Here is an 8,326-nt window from a genome sequence, read left to right on the forward strand (position 1 = left end):
TTGCATCAGAAATGAAAGACAGAGCTGGCCAGACATCATTCACAAAGAAAGCATGATTTGCAAACAGCAATTTATTTCAAATTGACTTTGCATGCTTTGAAAAGTGCCTTTATTTGATGGATGCAATTGAGCTGCCTGATTTCTGTGTTTTTCTAATTCTTCAAATTCAAACACTTTCCTTTCCCTCTTTCCATTCCTTTCCTTTCCTTTCCTTTCTCTTCTCTTCTCTTTTTCAGTCTTTCCTTTCCTTTCCTTTCCTTTCCTTTCCTTTCCCTTCCCTTCCCTTCCCTTCCCTTCCCTTCTNTTCCCTTCCCTTCGGTTAAATGGACAATGAATGGTCCGAAAAACAACAACAAATGCAATGGCAATTTTTTTTCAAAATAAAAAGAGAAATGCCTGAAGACTGAAGCCATTTTAAATGGGGTGGAGAAAGAAAATTGTGCTGTCAGATTCCTGCCTTTTACCAGGACCTAATTTTAGCTCCTACATGTACAATTCTCGAGGGGTGCTAAGGGGGTGGGAGGAACTTTTCTAAGCAGAAAAATATGAAGGCTGCACATGGTTGTGTTTTGCTGCTATTTTATTCCATCTCACATGTGGGGTTCTTTTTCCAGAGTCTTTTCTGTATCACTAAAGAGCAGGGAGATATTGAAAAAGCTTCTGCTTCTACTCAGTCAGGCTGACACTCCTGGCCCTATTGTAAAACTAGGTTAACAAGAATGACCTCATTTCGGTCATTGTCATTTGACCCTTATTATTTTTAAGTTACTCTTTTAAAAAATGCTTTTCTTACTGAAAATGATGTGTCACACGCTTCTTGAGGCTGGCAGCAAGATGAGAGGATTTGTATCACCAGGAAAGTTATTTCTGACAAGCCTTTGCAACAAAACCCCCTGTTTTAAAATATTTCTTATGGGGGGGGTAGCCTAGAGAAGGAGGAAAGTTTGGAGGAAACACTCCCCCCCCAGGAAAAATATTTCTTTCCCATATTTTAATGACAGCTTTTTGGGTGCCTGGACTTCTTTATCCATATCTATAATCTTTAAATTTGGGTAGACACATGGATGATATTGCAGGCAATTCAAAATGGTTGTGATAAAAACTATATTGCCATTTTTCATTATTAGCTATCAGAACTAAATCTATTATCATTTTTTTTAGGGGAAAGAAATTCAAGCAGAATTCAAGAGGCATCTATCATAGCAGCAATGGGGAAGTAATTCAGGAAGCTTATTAAGGTCCATCTCTATATATTAGTTAACCCAAATAGAGCAAACCAACATTGCATCCATTTGAATATTTATTTTGGGCAGTTACATGGGAATAAAAGTATATTTAGGAAACTGTATACTTGACAAAATGGCAATCAAAATGTGCAGTAGAAATAGTTAATAAACTAAAATTCATTTATTCAGAAGCTTTATAAAAGCCCAACTGGGAAAGATGTCTGTAAAGGTATTAATAGTAAGGGTTTTGATTTTTTTAAAAAAAATTGGCAGAAAATGGAATAGAATGCACTAATAGTTCAATAATACCACATAGATGGAAGCCGGAGCTAAAGTGATTACTTAAAGTGAGAGTCAGACCTATCAAACATTCATTGTCTGTTTCTTTGTTGAATGCCAAGTTTTTGAGCAGCTGTTGCCATCCCTTGGAAAAAAAAATCATCTGTACTATATTGCCAGAATTGCTTTATTTCATTTATTCTGAATTGGATAATTGATTTTCATTTTATTTTATTTCTTTCGCTGAGAGAGTAGTCTTATAATAGAGTGGCTACCCATATACTTTACCATAAGATATGTTTGAATGCATATGGAACTTCAAAACAACATTGTAAAATTCAAAGAACTGCAAAAAAAAAAAATCAGAAAGATAACAGCCAACAAATTCACTCTACTTATTCACATACACCTAACAACCAGAAAACTAAATAAAATTCTTTTGTTTGAATGGACAGACCCTTAATTTGGAAACCAGCCTTGGGGACCTCTATATACAAAGTGTAATAATCCTATTGGATTAGGCCAAAGACTTTCTCATTCCAATCCTTTTGTGGCTTACAATGGTCAACCAATATTTCTGGACTGAGTGCATGCAAAGGAGGGAGTCATAATTACTGTATTTCCTGTTGTTGTTCCTCTGCAGTTGGTATTTTGAGGCATGCTATCCCCAATCTGAAGTTACTTTGGAGTTTTCAAGACCAGTAACTCTTGATAGACATATTCTGAATAACAGACTAACAGAATAATAGAGTTGGGAGGGACCTTGGAGGTCTTCTAGTCCAACCCCCTGTTCAAGCAGGAAACCCTATACCATTTCAGACAAATAGTTGTCCTTAAAAACCTCCAGTGATGGAGCCTCCACAACTTGTGAAGACAAGCCATTACACTGATTAACACTTCTGTCAGGACATATCTCCTTAGTTCTAGGTTGGTTCTCTCCTTGATTAGTTTCCATCCATTGTTTCTTGTCCTGCCCTCAGGTGCTTTGGAGAATAGGTTGACTCCCTCTACTTTGTGGTAACCTCTCAGATTTTGGAACACTGCTATCATATCAACTCTAGTCCTTCTTTTCATTAAACTAGATATTAAACTTCTCCATGAATGTATCCAAACCTCTTTTAAAGTTATTTAAATTAGTGATTATCACAACATTTTGTAGTACTGAATTCCTCAAGCTGTACTATATAAATCTCCTTCCGTTCAGAATTTTGGTTTCACTTGATGGTCCCTGACCTAATCTCTCAAAAGAGAGAGAGAATAACAATTTCTGCCTGTCCATATATGCTTTAATCATGCTCTGTCTCATTCTATTTCTCAACTAAATTATCTCAAATTTTTAAACTTTTCTTGTGTCTGAGCCCTTTGACTATTCTATTTTTTCCCCTTTAAATTTTCTTTTTCACAGCTAACACTGTCAAGACTCTATCTTAACTGAACTATCCACTATGACCCAAGATCATTTTCCTGGTTAGATACATACCCTATTGGTAAGACAAAATTTATTTTGGGGAAATTTGTGCTGATTTTCTTTAACCAAGGATTAATCCTTTAAGTGCCTATTCATTTTTTCTTTGACTATGATTTCTACTAATTTCCTTGGAACTGACATTCAGCTAAACCATCTGTAATGTCTGGATCTTCCTGGATTTTGAAAAATTGGGGTCATCAAAAAGCAGGGCATTTTCTAGTTCTATGCCACTGAATCTGATCTGAGTGACATATTTTTGCTAAGTGGTCAGCAATTCTACATTTAGATTCTTTAAGAACTCTCAAAGCAGGTGACATCGGACCCAGTGGTTTCTTACAATGTAGTATCTCAAAATGTCCTAGAATTTCTTCTTTACTTATCTCAATTTGCTTTACTTGTTCCAGTTTCTTTCCTGGGAAATCAATATAGATTCAGGGAACTAGTTCATTTGGTAAATGCAGATGCAAAGAGTTCATTCAATTTTATTATCCTTACAGTTCCTACAACAAGCACCTTTAACAATGCAAATTTCTAAAGATTTCCATTCTTTAGAAGAACACAGTTGATCCATAGGCTAATCCTTATTTGTTCTACAAAGGCAAGCCTATGAGTGCCAGTAGGGTAAATTAGTCAGTAAAACAACTGCCATCCATTGGAGGTCAAACAGCAAGGGCCGGATTCTAGCAGCCTCTGGCCATGAGGAAGAAAAGGAAAGAAATTTTGCCCTGTGACAATGGCACCATCGCCTTGCCTCGCCTCACCTCACCCAGCAGGACGAGCCTCCTGCCCACCGCCCCACCTGCCAGAGGCCCCCTGGATCTCCCCCAACCCTGCCCGGCCCCCACAGATGTCCCTCCCCACGAGCAACATTGAGGTGATCACGCCCACCTTGGCCACACCCACCCAATCTGCCATGACCACCACAGCCACAGCCACCCAGTGGGCCACGCCCACCTGGCACTCGGCAATAAATAAGTGGGTTTTGGGTTGCAGTTTGGGCACTCAGTCTCTAAAAGGTTTGCCATCACTGCCTTAGGAGATTGTAACATTCCTAAGAAGGCCTAGTCTTCTCTAAACTGGCTATCAGTGACCACCAGCTATTGGGCTTAAACCAGAACAACCGGTTCTCTGTGTGGATGCCGCTTCCGGAAGTCCATTCTGGGCCTGGGTGACAAAAAATTAGCTACCGGTTCTGCCAAAGTGGTGCGAACTGGTTGAATCCCACCACTGGCTTAAACTGCTCTTGAGTTTTTCAGTTAGCAGAAAAAAAAAGGTGGGGGTATCTTGGCCTTGCTTCTGGTTGAAGAGAGGAGGAGAAGATAGTGGGGATAAATACCCATCTGAAGGCAATAAATGGTGCAACAATCCAAATTTCCATATTTGGTTGGGACAAACTAGCATTTGGGCTAAGCCTTACAATTCCTTTTACCCTTTGACAAATGACACAATGACCCACTTCCTGGATGGTTTTCTGCTTTAAATATATTGAAAGATCTTCCATTTTATGTATTTCTGTTATGCATTCCTCCTATTCTTCTTGTTTGTATTATTTATTATCATTTACAGAGTTTCTGCCGGTTTCTTTTTTATTCTCCTCATTAGAATAGGCTTTCTAATTCCTGAAAGGGGCCATTTTAATTTTTTACGCATTTCTGGATACTATAAGAAAATGGTAATCTTGATTTGTTTGACCTCATGTGACAGAAATACATCTTAACTGGGCATCCACTGCTGTGGTTTTAAATACTCTCCAGACCTTGTGAAGAGAAGGCTTGATGCTTGTTTTCTGTTTCCCCTTTTCCCAAATGGCATCACATTGGATCCTTTTAGCAGTTTTTTTATTTGCACGTACAACAAATGCACTAGCATTTAGCTGAAGTAATTTTACTAATAGACCAGTTTTAGACTCTTTCTTAAAGCTGAGGGGATATCCTATGTATACTGAAAGAGGTGGGAAGCATCAACAGATCTTTGCTTCCAAAAAGCTTGGTTTCTCCAGAAAGAGACATATCATTTCAGCAGGAATCAAAAACCCAGCTCTTGTGAGGTCCATCACTTGCAGAGAGAAAATTATCCTGCAACATCACCCTCCCCAACACCTCTACACTCAGACAACAGAATTAAGCTATTGTCTGACAGGTTAGCTGTACAGAATGCCAGGGTGTTGTTCACAATTCTATTTGTCTGGAAACTTCCACTCAGGTGATCCATAAAGGTAGCATTGGAATTATTCTGCTCGGTCTCCACTGCCTGATAGGAATCTGAGTGATAATCAGTAGGAAGGCAATGAAGCATTCATGCATTGAAAAATCATCTGATGCACACCCAGACCCTGGAATTTCCCAGTGGCATAAAACAAAAGAGTATAAGTCTTCCCATCAACTTTCAAAACTCATCTTCAGGTTATCATCTTTAAGCTACCTGGGAACAAGTAGTTACTTAAGCTGTAAAGTGAATCTGTGGAGTCATTTCTTTTATTTTCCAACATTCTGTTGTACTGTAATATGACCAGTAAAGATAAGTAATACAGGTAGTCCTTGACTTACAACCACAATTCAGCACCAATTTTTTGTTGTTAAGTGAAACATTTGTTAAGTGAATTTTGCCTCATTTCTTTTTTCTTTTTATTAGTTTTTATTGGTTTTTTAATACAATTCAACAGTTCTTATTCAACAAACGTGTTGTCTGAGTTTATCATTCACTAATACAAATTAAATTCCTAATCCCTAATTCGTTTCTCCAACCATTGGTAAAGTAAGTCCCAAGTTTGAAAATATTCTCAACCTCAAAGTAAGTCTGTTCATTTCTGCACAGTCTAGTATTTTTTTATTATTATTTCTTCCTCTGGTGGTATTTCTTCACTTTTCCAGTATTGTGCAAATGTACTTGCTGCTGTTATCATGTGCAAAATGATAACATTTATCACGTTCATTTATCACGTTTTTCTGGCATTATGCCTAATAAAAAGATTTCATGTTTAAAATCTATATGTTTCCCCAACATCCTTTCTAGAATTTTGCCTCATTTCACCACCTTTTGTGCCATGGCTGTGAAGTGAATCACTACAGTTAAGTTAATCACAGGGTTGTTAAGTGAATCTGGCTTCCCCTTTGATTTTGTTTGTAAGAAGGTCACAAAAGGTGATCACATGATCCTGGGACACTGCAACCATCATAAATATGAGTTAGTTGCCAAGCATCTGAATTTTGATCACGTAACTGTGGGGATACTGCAAGGGTCGTAAGTGTGAAAAATGGTCATAAGTCACTTTTTTTCAGTGCCGTTGTAACTTTGAACGATCACTAAATGAACTGTTGTAAGTCGAGGACTACCTGTACAGTTTGAAAGCCATTAGGTTTAAATGTAGATATAGACTAGAACTTTGAACTTTTGCTCACAAGGATGTTTGTCAGGACAAAACATGTGTACATATATTGTGGGCACGTGTGTACTAATTCCTGTACAAAATCATGAGATGTTGGCCTAGTGAAAAATAGCTAGTTTATTTCTAGAATATTTTGTCTCACTGTCCAGAATAGGCTGATCGAAGTGCTTCAAGGGTGGTCTGTCCACATCCAACTTCCTGTTTCAGAAAACATACTTCCCCCCAAATGGATGAATCATGCTAGAACTTATGGATTGACCCCTTCCAAGGAAAATGGAACATTCTAGGGAACACTAGAACATAGCTATTTCTGAGGGATCTAACAGATAGCAACACCTAGTGACTTTGGCTGATCTTGAAAAGCTAAGCTGGCTGAACCTGCTTAATATATGAATGGGAGACCATCAGGAAAAACCTCTGTATTTACTGGGAAGGCATAAAGGTATCCAAGAAGACAAATATGGTTCAGCAAAAACTACATGGATGCTTATGTAGTCACTGAAGCTGAATTCATTTTGAGGAGTTTTAACATTTACCTTATTTCTGAGGATTGTGTGTAACTGAAGGCCAGGGAATAGCTTTATAGTTTGTAAACTAATATATTAAAACATAAAAGATGTCATCTATCCCTCAAATTAATTTAGATATAACACATACACACACAGAGAGAGAGAGACATATTGGAGAATGGCAAAATGTCCAGATGGACCAATGGTCTTTGCATTTAAAACAAAATAGAAAGAAAGAGAGAGAGAGAGAGAGAGAGAGAGAGGGAGGGAGGGAGGAAGGAAGGAAGGAAGGAAGGAAGGAAGGAAGGAAGGAAGGAAGGAAGGAAAGACATGTTTTGTGATCCTTAGCACCCAAGTGACTTTTTTTTAACAAGATATATTGTTTACTACAGAAAGCCATCAAGTTAGATGGGAAAGGAAAAAATTTATGGAGTCTAAATCTGTACCAGTTTGTTATAATGGTTCAGGCATCAGGAAAGAAGGAGCTGTAATTCTAGTCTGCCTTAGAATGTCCTGATTGTGAAGCCAGTCATACCCTCTCAGCCCTAGGAAGGAAGCAATGGTAGATCACTTCTGAAATCTTGCCAAGAAAATTGCAGAGACTTTCTTCAGACAGTTGTCAGGAGTCAAGACTGACTTGAAGCCAGAAAAAAACATAAAGTTTTATCAATCACTAGTGCTAGCTGAATGTAAACAGAAGACAAAAATAGGAAGTAGGTTTCCAAATTTATTCTTTTTTTAAAAAAAGGCAGCCAGACTGGTATCAGTTACTGCTGTTTTTATTTAAAGGATTAAAAAGATTTTTGGTCAGCTTCGGTAGGGGTAATTTTATAAGTGTGCACAGACTGTGGTCAACAGCACCTCTATCAACTCTTCTTCAATTTTCTGAAAAGGAAATTGGCTCCAGCCACAGATGGTCACTTAAGTATTCCTTTTCCTTAGGCCTTCCTCTTCTTTCATGTCCTACAGACAGCTGGAAGGATGCCAGCGCTGTCACAGACTGATGCTTCTGCATTATCCTATGATTTTGCATCCTTTAACTTAGCATGCAAGAATGCTTCATTTTATGACCTTCCTTCAAAAAATTTCACAAAGCTCAAAGGGCACAGAATTTCGTCATTCGAATTTCTCACTGCAAGGTGACTCAAACTCCTATGACTGAAGCTTCTGTATGACATCTCAATTATCCTTCAGAAGGTTGCAAAATCAATGTTCTTCTTGCCAAAGATCTGCAAGAAGTTCTCTATTGTTTTATCTTACATCTTAGTATCCACTGGAGCTTTGCCTCTGAAAAGTGAGCTATAGTGGGAATTTTGTAGAAGTATCAACGGAAGCAGAACATTTGTATTTTAATTAAGATAGAAGGTGTTGAAGCCATAGGAACCCTGGGAGGAAGTGATCATGCAATATTAGAATTCAACATTATGGAAGCACAAGCAATAGAACACAGTCAAACTAG

Source organism: Protobothrops mucrosquamatus, unplaced genomic scaffold (genome assembly GCF_001527695.2).
Source record: "Protobothrops mucrosquamatus isolate PMUCROS unplaced genomic scaffold, P.Mucros_1.0 scaffold589, whole genome shotgun sequence".
NCBI classification, from domain to species: domain Eukaryota; kingdom Metazoa; phylum Chordata; class Lepidosauria; order Squamata; family Viperidae; genus Protobothrops; species Protobothrops mucrosquamatus.